The sequence below is a fragment of the Oncorhynchus masou genome, chromosome 4 (assembly GCF_036934945.1).
Source record: "Oncorhynchus masou masou isolate Uvic2021 chromosome 4, UVic_Omas_1.1, whole genome shotgun sequence".
Lineage (NCBI taxonomy): Eukaryota > Metazoa > Chordata > Actinopteri > Salmoniformes > Salmonidae > Oncorhynchus > Oncorhynchus masou.
In genome coordinates, this window is record NC_088215.1 from 7,655,751 (window position 1) to 7,671,498 (window position 15,748).

Sequence of the window (15,748 nt, forward strand, 5' to 3'; positions counted from 1 at the left end):
TCAAACAAGCATGGGAAATCGTGTTTAAACCCTTTAAAATTGAAGATCTGTGAAGTTATTTGGGTTTTTATTTGGGTCCTGAAAATGTGACGTTTCTTTTTTTGACATCTGACATGGTACAGGTGCCTTCTTCTTCTTCAAAAAAAAGAAGTGTGGCGCACAATTGGCCCAGCGTCGTCTGGGTTTGACTGGAGTAGGCTGTCATTGTAAATAAGAATTTGTACTTAACTGACTTGCCTAGTTAAATAAAAATAACTGTGTTTTAGGTGTATACTTTTGTTTCAGAGTAGATTTTTTTAAAGACTAACAAGAAACACTCTGTGTGACCCTGATTGCAGTAAAAGGTAACTTAATAGATTTGACTGTTGCTACCAAAGTCATTCCAAAGGGTAAGTTTAACAGAGCAAAGGAAATGTAACCATACTTAATAAGTAATTTATCATCAATGATACTTAGGCCTATATGCGCAGTTTTCAAAAGCTATTGTTTCAATTCAACCCAGGGTTCAACAAAAAGTAGACAAAACATAAAGGCCAAGGGTTTCAAGCTTTGGTTTATTTCAAATGTATTAATTAATATGTTGGATTCACGTTTCCATCTCAACCAAACATCTAAGTTAAAGAATAGGACTAAATCAAATCAAACTGAAAGTGCATTTTAAAGGTTGATTTAATTTAGTCCTATTATCTAACTTGCTTTTTGGGTTTAGATAGAGACATTTATTCATTATTCATTTGCAGACAAACTGGAATTGAAGCCAGACTAATTCAGTGGCACAAAAGCTACATCTCCTTCAAACGTTGATATTTGGTTGTGTTGACAACCAAACACAATTCAATATCACTTTTGCAATACAGTAAATACCCTCATAACTTGTCGACAAGTGAACAAATGACATGTTGGATTCACGTCTCCAACTAAACCAAAAATAAAAGTTACAGAATAGGATTAAGCCAGTGGCTCAGATGAAACTATCCAAGCATTAGATGGCTCTTCTTTAAAATGTTGGTATTTGGTTGCATTGTCAACCAAACACAATTCAAAATGACTTTAGCATGACAGTAGCCTATCTTACAAATGAATATAACCGTATTTATTCCACCTTAAAATGAGTAACACATCCATGGACACACATAACTGTAACTATAATGTCTTCTTATGTAATCATAGAAAGCGTGCGTGTTCAACTGCATGCAGAAGTTGCAGGTCTGTGGAGATCTTCCGTATGGCTGTAATAATCTGTGCAGAATCGCGAACAGCATTGATCACTTGCACCATGTACTTTTAATGTAATCTCAACTGCAATCCAGGTCATTTTGTTGTGCTATTAGATGAAGCACAGTGACAAGAAATTAAGTCGTTGTTGAAATACAAAATATATCTGACCTTATATTCCCATTTGAACTTTGTTGTGCGTTTGAATGGTTGAAAGCGCAGTGATGACACATTGGGAATTCAACGAACTTCTCGTTGTCTTCTTTGAGTGGGTGACTGAAGGTGGAAATCTCATTGAAAAACGTCTCGATCAAATATTACCCAATTATCCATGTTGAAATGACATGGTGTGCCCAGTGGGTTGTGAGCTTGATAATGCTTTCTTTTGACATTACAATGATGGCGTACTGTTAAAACATTTAATTATGTTCTGTCATTATTTAATCATGATATTATATGTGTACAATCACCTTTTTCATGCATTTCATTGGTCTTTTAAGTAGCGCATGAATCACAAGAACCCATCACCATTGGTTTGTTTTGAAATGAATGGAATACAGTATGACTGCTTCCCTCATCATTAGTCATGGTACATAACCAACGTTTATTCATCTATTAGGACAGTATTCCACAATAAATGTCTACCTTTGTGTCAACTCACTAATTACATCATTTATCAATGACTTACCCATAGGCCCACTGAGTCTAAGGTAACATTCAAAATGGCACACCGTCCCCTATATAGTGCACTACTTGCCAAAAGTAGTGCACTAAATAGGGTGTGATTTCAGACTCAGACTAGGACCTGACTCTTCCTCCCAAAAAATTGTAAAGGCTTTAATTTCCCCAGAACTTCAAAGGCCGGCAAGTCCACAATCCTCAAGTGCTCTCCGAGATTCTCATTCTTTCATTTCGACGGCCCCCTTCAATAAATATGTTCAATTGCCCTCTTTTCAAACAGATTCGTTTTCCCATGTATTTATTTTAAATGAACATTATTAGCTGGCCTGGCAAGAAAAGGTTATTATGCTAATCCCGGGGAATCGCAGGCGTTTTCATTTAATGCCTACTTACGGGCCATTCTTTAACGACTTTTTGCCTCACAGTCTTAGCAAATTAGCTCTGCGCCCCCAGACTCCTCCGCGCTTATAATTTCATTGGAACGAGAACCCCTTTTCGCTTTGATCCCAGACTGCGTTTTTGAATCTGCTGGTTGTGTATTCGAACATCAATGGAGACACAGTCGCGAGCGCTCGCTTTCATTATTTTTTTTCTCACAGAGATAAAACGAACAACAGAGGGATGGGAGGGGACAAGGCGGGGAACGGGAGATGAGAGGAGGGATGGTGGATGACTGTCCCGGACAAGGCCCCCTAGAAATGAGGAGATGTGGTTCATACACATGGAGTCATGTCTTTATCAGATAGTTTGTCCTCCTTCTTATTGAAATAGCTGACCTCAGACTCCCTCGTTTCCTCCTCATATAGATCCCTTTCTTTTCTTTGCGGGTCTTATCTATCTCCGAGTTTTGCTGGTCATACAGACAGAGCCGTCTGTGTCTGGAGCTTTCATATCTGGCAGGGTGCGATACTGCTTCATCCTCAGCTCTCCTTTCAGCCCACGGTCCTCAATGCCAGTGGCTTGGCTCACAAGTCAGCGGTTTCAAGGCTTTGCTACACCCCCAAGGCCTGCAGACCAGGTGCACTCCCCTAGTGGATCAAATGAGTGAGCCTGGAATCCAAGCTATTACTCTAAATGTCTGGGAGTACACACAGACAATGGAGGTCAGGTATCAGCTAGATTTAAGGAACATAGACCTACCTACACTTTGACGATCACTCTACTAATACCCTCGTCCACTTTATTTGACCATAGGTTTAGCATGTGTGATTTCCCAGTAAAAACCCAACGTTTGGCCATTAGTTTGTTTTGACGAAATGTGCACACGAAGTGGTTCACCTTCACCCCCCCCCCCACCGTCCACCATCCATCCTGTCCACTCCTAGTGTGGCACCCCATGGGCAGTGATGGTGGGGAGTGTGGATGAAGGCATCCCACCAAAGTATAATGAGTAGGGGGCCGCTTTGATTTTTCCAACGCTTTCATCTTCAGACAGGGCCCTCCGCTGATTGTCTCCTCTCTCACTCTCTCGCTTTCGTTCTCTCTCTCCTTCCCGTTTCTCTTCTTGCCTTGATGTGGGATGGTAAAGGGAGAGAGTGAGTCTCTAATATGGTCCCCTGTTCTTTAGCAGTTACTGCCACGTTTAAATCACATCTATCCTAACCCCGGTTCTTTAGTTGGGGTACTATCATAAGTCCACAGGACCAAATGTGGTCTGTTTCATGTCGGCATGGCAGTCTGTTTTTGCCTGTTGTGAGCTCAATATCATTCAGATTTTTTTTAAAGGCTAATTTGAGGAAACAAAATAGTTTTGCAGTTTTTGAGAGCATAGCGAGACACTTTGAGGTTCACGATTCTGCAAGATTCCCTTATGAAAAAAGATTGCCATCAGAGTTCAGTATAACTGCATTTAGAGTGCAGTATATTTACAGTATGCTGCAAATGTCCAAAATAACATTTTGGACATTGCAGTTTTTTTATGGCAGTAATTTTGCAGTATAACTGCAGTTCAACTGTAGTATACTGCAGTTATTCTGCAATTACTGAGTCCAAAATACCACAGTCAACTGCAGTTACTGCACTTTTACTGCAGTTTCATAACTACAATCTTCTTTGTAACGGTTTGGACAAAAAAATAAGAAAAACCTAAAAGGAAAGCGAGAAAGAAAACATTTGCTCTTTTTTAAATTCTTGCACCCTGTCTCGTTCTGTCTCGTTCTAATCCCCCATTGTTTCAGACCCAAAGAGAGGGACAAAGGAGTCTACGATCAAAACAAATCACTATCAAGCTATCAAACGAGCGCCACCCCGCTCTGATTCCCGAACGCAGACTGCGGGAGAGTGAAAGAGAGCAAGGAACGAGACCAAGAAGAGAGTTGGAGTCAGACGGGTCGCATATTGTTTCCAGTCGCTTTGATGCGGAACTTAAAACGCCGCCCCCCCAAAACAAATCTAACGACTTGTGGATGAAGAAGGAGAAGAAAGAAGAAGAAAGAAGAAGAAAACAAATTGAAAACATGCTAGCGCACCCTCACTTATGTGAGGCTGGCTTTTGTTTCATTAGTGTACCGGACGATAACCTTATTACGCATGATCTGAAATGAAACCCATGGACTGCTTGGCGCTTTGCTTTGAAGCCTCAACTGTCTCTTTCCTGTTTTGTGCTGCAAACCCAGGTTGCGGTGCGGTGATAAAACACTTCTGAAGGATATTAAAGACTTGAAAGTCCCTTGGCTATTCACTGGCACATATTTGATGCTGTTCTTTGCACTCATGGCTGAATTAGCATATCGCGTTCAAAGGGCCCCCCTCTGATGAACGTAATCCTTTTGCCATTGAGTGTTTGCTAAAAGTCACTAGTGATAGAAGTGCACTGTGTTCGCCAGTGACACATGAAAGTAACCATAACCCCGATAAGCGACTCAAGTTTAGTTTTTTCTCTCCTCGCCTCTGTTCCCTTTCTTCTCCATCATCATAATCAGCACCCTTTCTCCCCTCTCTTTTTTTGCTGTTGTTGTCTTTCATTTTGTGGCACACATCAGTCCCTTTTTTCATAGTCGTCTTTTGAGGGAGGAGTCGTGGGGGTGAGACGGCGTAACCTCTGCTCTACATCGACCTTTACTAAAACGCCCCGATTTTTAAACGTACCTCATCTACCTGTTTGGCTCCTTCTCCTCCTTCCCTGTCCATCTCCTCTTTGGATTCAGGTCGCGTGCCACCGAGGACACGAGGGCGCCGAACATGCGGCGGGCAAGACGTGCCTGAGTTCCAACGGAAGACGAAGCCGAAGATGCAGAGTTAAACTGCGAGGCACATCCTCTCAGTGTCGTCATGGTGCTGCGGAGTACATCGACACAACGGTGGGTGACAGGCCCCACTGTGACTTGTTATTTAGCCCCTCTCCCGATTCGTCGTTATCGCTAGCCCCATTTTGTATTGTTTTCGGTGACAGTTCATCGTTTTTTTTGGGGGGGGGAACGCTCGAACAGTCACAGATCACACTCGCTTTCTTTTCCGGTCGTTTCCGATGTGATAATCCTATACATCTCATATGTATACGTATATACTGTACTCTATATAATCTACTGCATCTTTACGTAATACATGTATCACTAGCCACTTTAACTATGCCACTTTGTTTACATACTAATCTCATATGTATATACTGTACTCGATACCATCTACTGTATCTTGCCTATGCTGCTCTGTACCATCACTCATTCATATATCTTTATGTACATATTCTTTATCCCCTTACACTTGTGTGTATAAGACAGTAGTTTTGGAATTGTTAGTTAGACTACTTGTTGGTTATTACGGCATTGTCGGAACTAGAAGCACAAGCATTTCGCTACACTCGTATTAACATCTGCTAACCATGTGTATGTGACAAATAAAATTTGATTTGATTTGATTTATATTGTCGACCGTTCGGTATCACAGTGCTGGCCTTTGAGCACGAGTGTTTGTGGTCAGATCAATAATTGAGGTGTGTGTTTAAACAATGCAACCACGAGTCGACCGAACAGCATTTTCAGGCATCCTCTGAACTGTGCATGTGCCACCTGGTATGTTGTGGCGTCAGTGACATTTAGGTCGTCAGGTGTTGGGCAGCAGAGAATCTCCGATCCGTATTGACTCTCATGGCTGTGGTGCGGAACTGGCTCTTTGCAGTAAGGCAGTGTGAGTCAGACTGACAAGCGGCAGGGGCTGGAACCTGAGGATCAGGGGGGGGGGGGGTATGGGGGCTTGGGTGGAACGGAGGGGGGAGAGGGTGTTGAAAGGAGGCCTTGGGGCTCTCTCCCTGCCTCCCTTCCTCTCTTACTTCGATGAAAGAGAGCTACGGACAGTGGCAGGGCAATAAGGGTGGAAAAGGTACGTGCCACCCTGGAAAGGCTGATGGGAAGCAGAGACTTTTTGATACTCTGATGCCTACAACCACTCATTCCCACTCCTACACTTGCACAACCCCTAAGTAGTAATAGCAGCATAGTGGTGTCTTAGTACAACACTCTGACCAGCGTTCTTAGGTCCGTTAGATAACTGTGAAGCATTCTAAAGTGTCACTGTTAGTGTGGTGAAGGGTTTGGGGATTTCACCTCGGTGACAACGTGTATTCTGTTTGTCTGGTTTCTGTTTGCAGGGCTCCAGGTACTTCCCCGAGTCCACTCTCTCTCCATCAAAAAGAGGCAAAAACTTTATTCCAGGTACTTCATTAGAGGAATTATCCCGGAGAGGTTTGAGGGACACAAGAATACAGGCTTAATCCTATTTGATTCCCAACTCCAACCCCGTTCCTTTTCACCTTAACCACTCGGCCGTGCAATTGTTCACTTGGAGAGAGAGAGACCCTGTTCATAATTAGTCGAGAACCTCGATGATGAATAGAATTAGCATCATCTTTGTCCTCTCACCAGAAATATAGGCCTAATTATCTGCATGTCCAAGGGAGGCCCTGTACACAAGGCAAGAGGAGGTAGCTAGCCAGCTCTGTATTCCGGGACCTTCTACTGCCCCCGAACAAACGGCGCCACCGGTAAAGATGAAAAAAAGAGGTACTTGTGGACGAAACGGGGCCAAAGTCTGAAGTGTTAATTGAAGTTCTGACTGCAGATGGGTCTTGTTAATGTTCCACCAACAGGTCACAATGTAACCCCCCCCGACACGGCCCTTTGTGCCGTCTTAGGGAGAGGGTGGGGGGTGTAAGAGGGGGCGCCCCCAGATGAAAGTAAGTACCCCTCCACCGGGTGCCCGTGCGCCAGCCTCCGCCTAGCCCTCTGATTAAAATGCTAATGTGCCTCCATTGTGCTTTGATGTCTGGCTAACAATGGCGCTTGGTGATGGTGGCGGTGGCGGGGTTTGGGTTAGCGCAAGACGATGTCATTATTTATTTGTCACCCTGCGCTGATGCCCAGCTGAGCGCAGTGACAGTCCGAATCAATCATGTCACACGGAGGCAGCCGCCATGGGTTGGCCAGCCAGCAGCCCCCCCCGCCCCATACCAAGCCTGCGCTACCTTAATTAGCTTCCCATGGCGGGTCCCTCCGTAGCACCGTAGCCGGTGAGAAAGGGGGACCAGGAGAAAGGGAGGCAGAATATTCTTCATCGAGAGGTGTCACGACAAATAAAGAGGTACAAGCACGTTCAACCAAGTTCCTGGACTGGGCCAACAAGTAGTGACACAAATCTCCACCAAAAAAAACAGTTGAACACACACGGACAGGCACTGCACTGGTTGAGATTTGATTTCTACAATGACAACCTCTCCTTTTTTAAGTCATGTTGTGACATGTATTGAGGGAAGGGGAGACACTCCATCACTCCTCCATGTCACTAAAATGGCTGAGCGATGGTAGCGCTGTGTAAGAATTGACTTTCATGGTGAGGCTTCATCTGTCTAGTGTTTGCCCCAAAACATCACCCAGCCTTACCTGACATGAAAGCAAGCGAGTGAGTGGTGTGCATACAGGGCATTTACTTATTTGATATCTATTTCACAGCACTGCTTCTGATATCCATTGAGTAGTTATGCCTCCACACTGATCTCAGCTCAGTTCTGCGTCTTTCCCCCCCTGATGTTGAAGGCTGCGCTGTGATCCGTGTCAGCTGATATCCTACCCTACTTCTTTCTACCGTGGGTGTTTTCAAGGATCGACGTGAAGGCCTGGCGTGATTGCCAGGGGTAAGTCAGCTGAACAAGAAGGGTGTGTTCTGTGGTTGACTGATTGCACCGTATTATCGCACATGTCAAGTTCATGTCAAGGTGAATCGAATTGCAATCACATGGCATATGTCAATAGACCTAATGCATGCAATAGCAGAGGAGAGAGAGAGCAACAAAGGAACAGGGTGTCACAGAGGGGGTTTTGTTAACACAGTGCTACGCCGTCCATTTGGCATAATAGCACATCAACGCAACAACCCACAATCCATCTCTCTCATATCAACACAACAGTCGTGGCCTTTTCTTCTGCCTATATGATAGTATTGTATGTTGTTGTTGTTGTGTCTATACATTGAGTCGTCGTGAACCGGGTTCGACTGTGTGTTTACCGTGCTGTTTACGTTGTTGTTTACTCACCGTTCTTCAAGGTGGGACTGGCGTCTACAGTGACGCGACTTTCCTTCTGAGACGTGCTCTTAGCTTGAAACTTGTCACCATTGTCACACACCCCGGTAGAACTGGTGTTTAAGTTTGTTGTGTGTGTGCGGCGAAGCTTGAAGATATTCTCTACAGAGGGGTGTGTGTGTGTGTGTGTGTGGGGGGGGGGGGGGTATATGAAGTAGGAGAGGAGCTTTTATCAGTCTCTGAGTTGGAAGTCTTTGAGGGCCTCTTCAGAAGCGTTGCATTTCTTCCATTGTTCTATTTCCATCCCTCGCTTCTCTCCTGTCACATGTGAAATGACAAAAGGCCTCCTTCTCCTTTCCTTTCCCCCTTTCCTTACCCCTTTCTCTTCCCCCTCCTGCGCTGTTCCACTGGTGGTGTGGCACATAACCCACTTAGATGATTTTTTAAATACTTCTTCTCTGCACCAACTTTTACAGTGTCCCACTGAAGGGTTTATAACATCAGGGGTGGTGGATGTGGGACATGAAGAGTTCAGACGATCAAGAGTCTCTCTGTCTACTCTTTGTTTCACCCTGAATCACTCTGCATTTTGGGAATAGTAACAAAAGTATCCACTTCCTGAGTTTGTCCGGCCGTAGTTGAATGTCTCCTTCAAAACCACACCGTCCCTGTCCTCCAAGAATATTGTTAGAACTCCTTGCATACTCACCCACTCCCTGGAACATCCCAACTAGGAACTGCTATTTGTCTAGGGTTGCAAAAATTGTTATTTTATTTTTAAATCCCGGTTGAAAGATTCCCAGAATCAGGAGGAAATAAGCAGGAAATATCTCTGTACAATCACACTGCTCAGCTTGCCAGGGTAACGTAAGCCTTTGCCTGAGGGAAGGGAGGAGGGTGTGTGTGTGCGTGCATGTGCGCACGCCTTTGTGTGTGTGTGTGTGTGTGTGTGTGTGTGTGTGTGTGTGTGTGTGTGTGTGTGTGTGTGTGTGTGTGTGTACGTGAACGCCTACGCGGGTGCATATGTTTGTGTGCTGGTGTGTGTTGCTGCAGCTTCTCCATTCTCCGTGACCTAGTCGCCGCCCATTGAGATGAGCCCTCCCTGTTGATGTTGTTGTGTGAGAGTTTCACCCCGCGGTGTGCAGTAAACACAGCATCCTGCCAGAGGACGCCACACTCCCCAACACCCGACACCTTAATGATACGTTGCAGCCGTCTGTCAGCAGAACCGGGCCCTCCCCCCGGCCCCCGGGCTACAGGTGATGCCAGTGTCACATCTCATAAATCTCTGCAAACCGAGACCTTTGAGAGCTTCCAAGACTTTTGTCGTCTGCATTGAGGCTCCAGAGCTCCAAGGCAAGAGAGACTGGGTTTCAACACCACATTTAACAAGGAAATGGATCGTTTGGGCATTTCCCTAAACATGTACTGCAGCAGGTGTGTTAGAATTGGAGCCAGCCTTGCTCTTTTGCTTTTAGGCGGGGGAATAATGGTAGTGATCAGTGATGTATTTTGTTTTATAAAGCATGAGCCACAACGTCAGTCATCCACGACGGGAGGAGCTGTACTCACACGCGCACCGGCACCAATTTCAGCCATGCTTCTGTTACGGAAAGCCACCAACACACACACTTCCAGACATCCTGGTTTTGCCAAGCAACTGTTTCTCGGCTGTGCGCCTCTCCGTCCCTATGCTGCTTCTTCCTCTACCCCAGCAAACCCCCCTGATCCGCTGTCCAACGTAATCAGATATGACACCAGCTTGTGCAAACAACAACTCGGGCATGTCATCTCCAACATTCAACACCCCCCCCCACGTACTCCCCCGCCCTCTCTCTCTCTCGCTTTCTCTCTCTCGCCCTCCCTTTTTCTCTCTCTGTCTTTTGCTCTCTCTCTCACTCTCTCTCTCTATGTCTTTCTCTCTCTCTCAGTGAAGAGATACAGAGGTGATTCAGTGAGCTCTTTAGCTATTTGGAGTGCGTTAGTATCCTGGTAAAGCCCTAGTTAGGTAGGCGAATAAGGGTTCCTTTGTTGGGTACAGGTGTGTGCTTGTGCCAGTCGGCCTCGGTGAAGGAGGAGGGGAACAATGGCCCTCTGTTGGGAGACACCTGAGTCAGCACAGGGAGGTGAGAGGACCCGACCATGGGGAGATTACACAAGAGCACAGACTTCATTAACTGGAGCTGGGGCAGAGAAGAGGGCAACCAGGGATAGAGGGATAGAGGGCCCGGGAAATGACGGGAGGGTGGAGAGATAGAAAGGGAGGAAGGGCAATGGAGGTATTTTGGGGATTAAGGTGAGGGGGAGAGATAATAGACACGGACCTGTTTTCTTTGTGTGGTTGTATTTAACTGTGTGTGTGTGTGTGTGTGTGTGTGTGTGTGTGTGTGTGTGTGTGTGTGTGTGTGTGTGTGTGTGTGTGTGTCACTGCACTTGTACAAAAACACTGCATAGTACTCTACCTCCTCCTTTAAAACGTTGCGCAGGAGAAATCTCTCCATGGCGTGCCTCACAACTCCAAGCGGGCATTCCACAACAAGATCTAAAGAACTATTCCCAGGGAAAAGCTCTGCTAGATTCCCAACTCACTTTTTACATCTAATCCGTATCAACAGGTTTACCTTACTAGGTGTGGGAGGAAACCAACCACCCCATCGCTGAATGAAGGTCTGTTCTGAGACCGTGTTTACACAAGGTCCATTCAGACACTCAGAACCAAAGGAAACTGCTATGTGTCTCTGTGATGTTGACTGTTGAATGTCCATCCCTGTACAGGAGAGGACATAAACAGAGCTCGGGTCCATATGGAAAATGTAGTGCGCCAGCTCGTTAACGACAGAGCTTTAGAATAACACCAAGGCCAACGGGGGTGACAAGGTACAGAGCGTGCTTTTCTCCCCAGGCAAGAAGAGAGAATCCATGGTCATAAATACCTAGCATAGACGCTTAGACACACAGCTCGACGCTTAGACACACAGCTAGATGCTTAGACACACAGCTAGATGCTTAGACACACAGCTCAACACTTAGACACACAGCTAGATGCTTAGACACACAGCTAGATGCTTAGACACACAGCTCGACGCTTAGACACACAGCTAGATGCTTAGACACACAGCTAGACGCTTAGACACACAGCTAGATGCTTAGACACACAGCTAGACGCTTAGACACACAGCTAGATGCTTAGACACACAGCTCAACACTTAGACACACAGCTAGATGCTTAGACACACAGCTAGATGCTTAGACACACAGCTAGATGCTTAGACACACAGCTCGACGCTTAGACACACAGCTAGATGCTTAGACACACAGCTAGACGCTTAGACACACAGCTAGACGCTTAGACACACAGCTAGATGCTTAGACACACAGCTAGACGCTTAGACACACAGCTAGACGCTTAGACACACAGCTAGACGCTTAGACACACAGCTCGACGCTTAGACACACAGCTAGACGCTTAGACACACAGACGCTTAGACACACAGCTAGATGCTTAGACACACAGCTAGACGCTTAGACACACAGCTAGACGCTTAGACACACAGCTAGACGCTTAGACACACAGCTCGACGCTTAGACACACAGCTAGACGCTTAGACACACAGACGCTTAGACACACAGCTAGACGCTTAGACACACAGCTAGACGCTTAGACACACAGCTAGACGCTTAGACACACAGCTCGACGCTTAGACACACAGCTAGACGCTTAGACACACAGACGCTTAGACACACAGCTAGATGCTTAGACACACAGCTAGACGCTTAGACACACAGCTAGACGCTTAGACACACAGCTAGACGCTTAGACACACAGCTCGACGCTTAGACACACAGCTAGACGCTTAGACACACAGACGCTTAGACACACAGCTAGACGCTTAGACACACAGCTAGATGCTTAGACACACAGCTAGACACTTAGACACACAGCTAGATGCTTAGACACACAGCTCGACGAAATAATATCATTGGTTCAGAGTTTGTTTTGATATTTCAACCTGCGTTTGTCAGGATTTGGCCAGGGTTGTTCCGGGTTTTGGTCACTAGATGCCCCCATTGTGCTTTTTGACCTTATGTTTTTTCCCTTGTTCCCCATTATTATTTGCACCTGTGCCTCGTTTCCCCTGATTGTATTTAAACCCTTAGTTTCCCTCTATGTGCTCTGTGTTTGTATGTTAGCACCCAGCCCTAGTGTTCTGTGTATTCTTGTCGATTCCGGTGGATGCTCTTGTGGAATTCTGTTTTTGTTTTTGAGTATCTCTTGAGGCTTTTTTGTGCTATTCCTACCACCTTTTGGATTTGCCATTTTTGTATTTAAGGACTTCTCCTTTTTACTTTATTAAATACACCGTCTTAAGTACTGCTGTGTCTGCCTCATCTTCTGGGTTCTGCTGACTATTCGTGGCTCAGACTGTTTCTCACTCCGGAGACCCAGGTTCGTAACCGGGTCCTGACAGAAACACAGAGCCAAAAATGAACCCAGAGGCAGCCAGTTCCCAGGACCTTTTTGCCATGCTGTCCCACCACCAGGAGACTGTCCAACGCCACGAAGCCGCCCTGGTTCAGCAAGAGGCCTTAATGGCTAGACATTGTCATCTTCTGTCGGAGATGCTGACTTCCATTAAGCAAATATCTGATCGTCTTACCCCGGCAACAGTTCCCGTCCCAGTACCTCAGATTCACGTACCCATGGCAGTTAACCCCCTGGCTGAACCTCGTCTTCCACCTCCCCAACGGTTCTCAGGTGATCCAAGTGCTTGTAAAGGGTTTCTCACCCAATGTTCTCTCTCCTTTGAGCTACAACCCTCGTCGTTTCCCACCGACCGGTCTAAGATTGATATATCATCACCCTGCTGTCGGAAAAAGCCTTGGCCACTTGCTACTGCTGTGTGGGATGCCCATAGTTCCTGCTGTGCCAGCTACTCTGCCTTTACTGAGGAATTCAAACGAGTGTTTCAAGGCCCAAGCAGTGGTTCTGACTCAGCCAAACAGCTCCTGACTCTCCACCAAGGTTGGCGCAGCGTGACGGACTATGCCATCCAGTTCCGCACGGTGGCAGCAGCAAGTGGCTGGAACAACGAGGCGCTCACGGTGTGCTTTCTGAAAGGCCTTTCCGACACTATCCAAGATGAACTGGCCACTCGGGAACCACCGGACAATCTCGAGTCCCTGATCAAGTTGGCCTCACGCATTGACCAGCGTCTGAGAGAGAGAGAACTCAACCGTAGACCTCTAGCCCCTATCAGTCCCAGCTCCGAGTCCCCACCTTTATCCTCGCTGGCTCCATCGGAACCCATGCAGATTGGACGCATCTCCCAGGCTGAGAGAGACCGCCGGATGAGGAGCGACGCTGTCTATATTGCGGCAAACCGGGCCATTTCCGTTCCACGTGTCCCGGGCTCCAGGGAAACGCTCTGTCCCGTACAGACCGGGGGGAACTGTAACGGGAAACATAACCTCCTCCCATCTGTCCAACTCCCGTCTGCTCATTCCAGTCACCCTCTCCTGGGACAATCACAAGCTTCACCTTCAAGCCTTGGTAGACTCTGGAGCCGCAGGTAACTTCATGGATGGTGTCTGGGCGAAGGAGAATGGCGTTCCCTCTGAACCTCTAAGTGAACCCATGAGGGTCACTACATTGGATGGAAGCCCTTTGGGATCTGGACTTGTCACTCATGTCACTACCTCCTTGCGACTTTCAGTTTCACAACACCAGGAATTGATGAACTTTCATTTGATCTCCTGTTCCGAGTTCCCTCTCGTCCTTGGATACCCCTGGCTTCACAGCCATAACCCTCACATCGACTGGTCTGTGGGCACTATCAAGCAGTGGGGTCCTACGTGCCAAGCTACTTGTATTTTCCAGAATTCCCGAGTTCTACTCCCGAGTCTTTAGAATCCATCGACCTGACCCGAGTTTCCGAGTGTTACCATGACCTCAAACTGGTGTTTAGCAAACAGAGGGCCACCATGCTACCACCCCATAGACCTTACGATTGCCCCATCGACCTGTTTCCGGGCACTTGCCCCCCAGGGGTCGGATCTTTCCCTATCTCCACCCGAACGAGCTGCTATGGATACCTACATCAAGGACGCTCTGGAAGAAGGCCTCATGCGTCCATCCACCTCCCCGGCGGGAGCAGGGTTTTTCTTTGTGGCCAAGAAAGACGGTGGATTACGTCCTTGCATCGACTACCGGGGACTCAATGCCATAACCGTCCGTAACCGTTACCCGCTACCCCTTATGGCCACAGCCTTCGAGCTGCTCCAGGAAGCAGTTGTTTTCACTAAGCTTGACCTGCGGAACGCATACCATCTTGTGCGGATCAGACCTGGTGACGAGTGGAAGACCGCTTTCAACACGCCTACTGGTCACTATGAATACTTGGTGATGCCCTTCGGCCTGACCAACGCCCCAGCGGTGTTCCAAGCGCTCATAAACGATGTGCTTAGGGATATGCTTAACATATTTGTGTTCGTTTACTTGGATGACATCCTCATCTTTTCGAGCTCCCTTCAAGAACACACTAAGCATGTCAGACAAGTACTCAAACGCCTCCTGGACAGCCATCTGTACGTTAAGCCGGAAAAATGTGAATTCCATTCATCCCGAGTACAATTCCTGGGATTTGTAGTGGAACCAGGTCGAGTCCAAATGGACCCCAGGAAGGTAGGGGCGGTAGCGGATTGGCCCACCCCCAAATCCGTTAAGGAAGTTCAGCGTTTCCTGGGCTTCACAAACTTCTACCGCAAGTTCATCAAGAACTTCAGCTTGGTGGCAGCCCCTCTCTCAGCTTTAACCAAGGGTGGCAATGCAAGGTTTTTGTGGGGAAGAGAAGCTGAGACGGCCTTCCAAGGACTCAAGCAGCGCGTTCTCTCTGCTCCCATCCTGATACTACCGACTACGGATGAACCATTTGTGGTGGAGGTAGACGCATCAGAGGTTGGTGTTGGAGCTGTCCTGTCTCAGAGGGGTGAAGACAAGAAGCTTCATCCGTGCGCTTTCTTCTCACACCGGCTTACCCCGACTGAGAGGAACTACGATGTGGGGGATCGTGAACTCCTAGCGGTTAAGATGGCATTGAAGGAATGGAGACACTGGCTCGAGGGGGCTTCTCACCCGTTTCAAGTGCTTACGGACCACAAAAATCTGGAGTATATCCAGCAGGCGAAGCGGTTGAACTCTAGACAAGCTAGATGGTCTCTTTTCTTCAATCGATTCCAGTTTATCCTCACCTATCGGCCCGGGTCGAAGAATCTCAAACCGGATGCCCTGTCCCGAGTCTACGCTCCTGCCATTCGAGATGACACGGACATGCCTGTCCTTCCTGC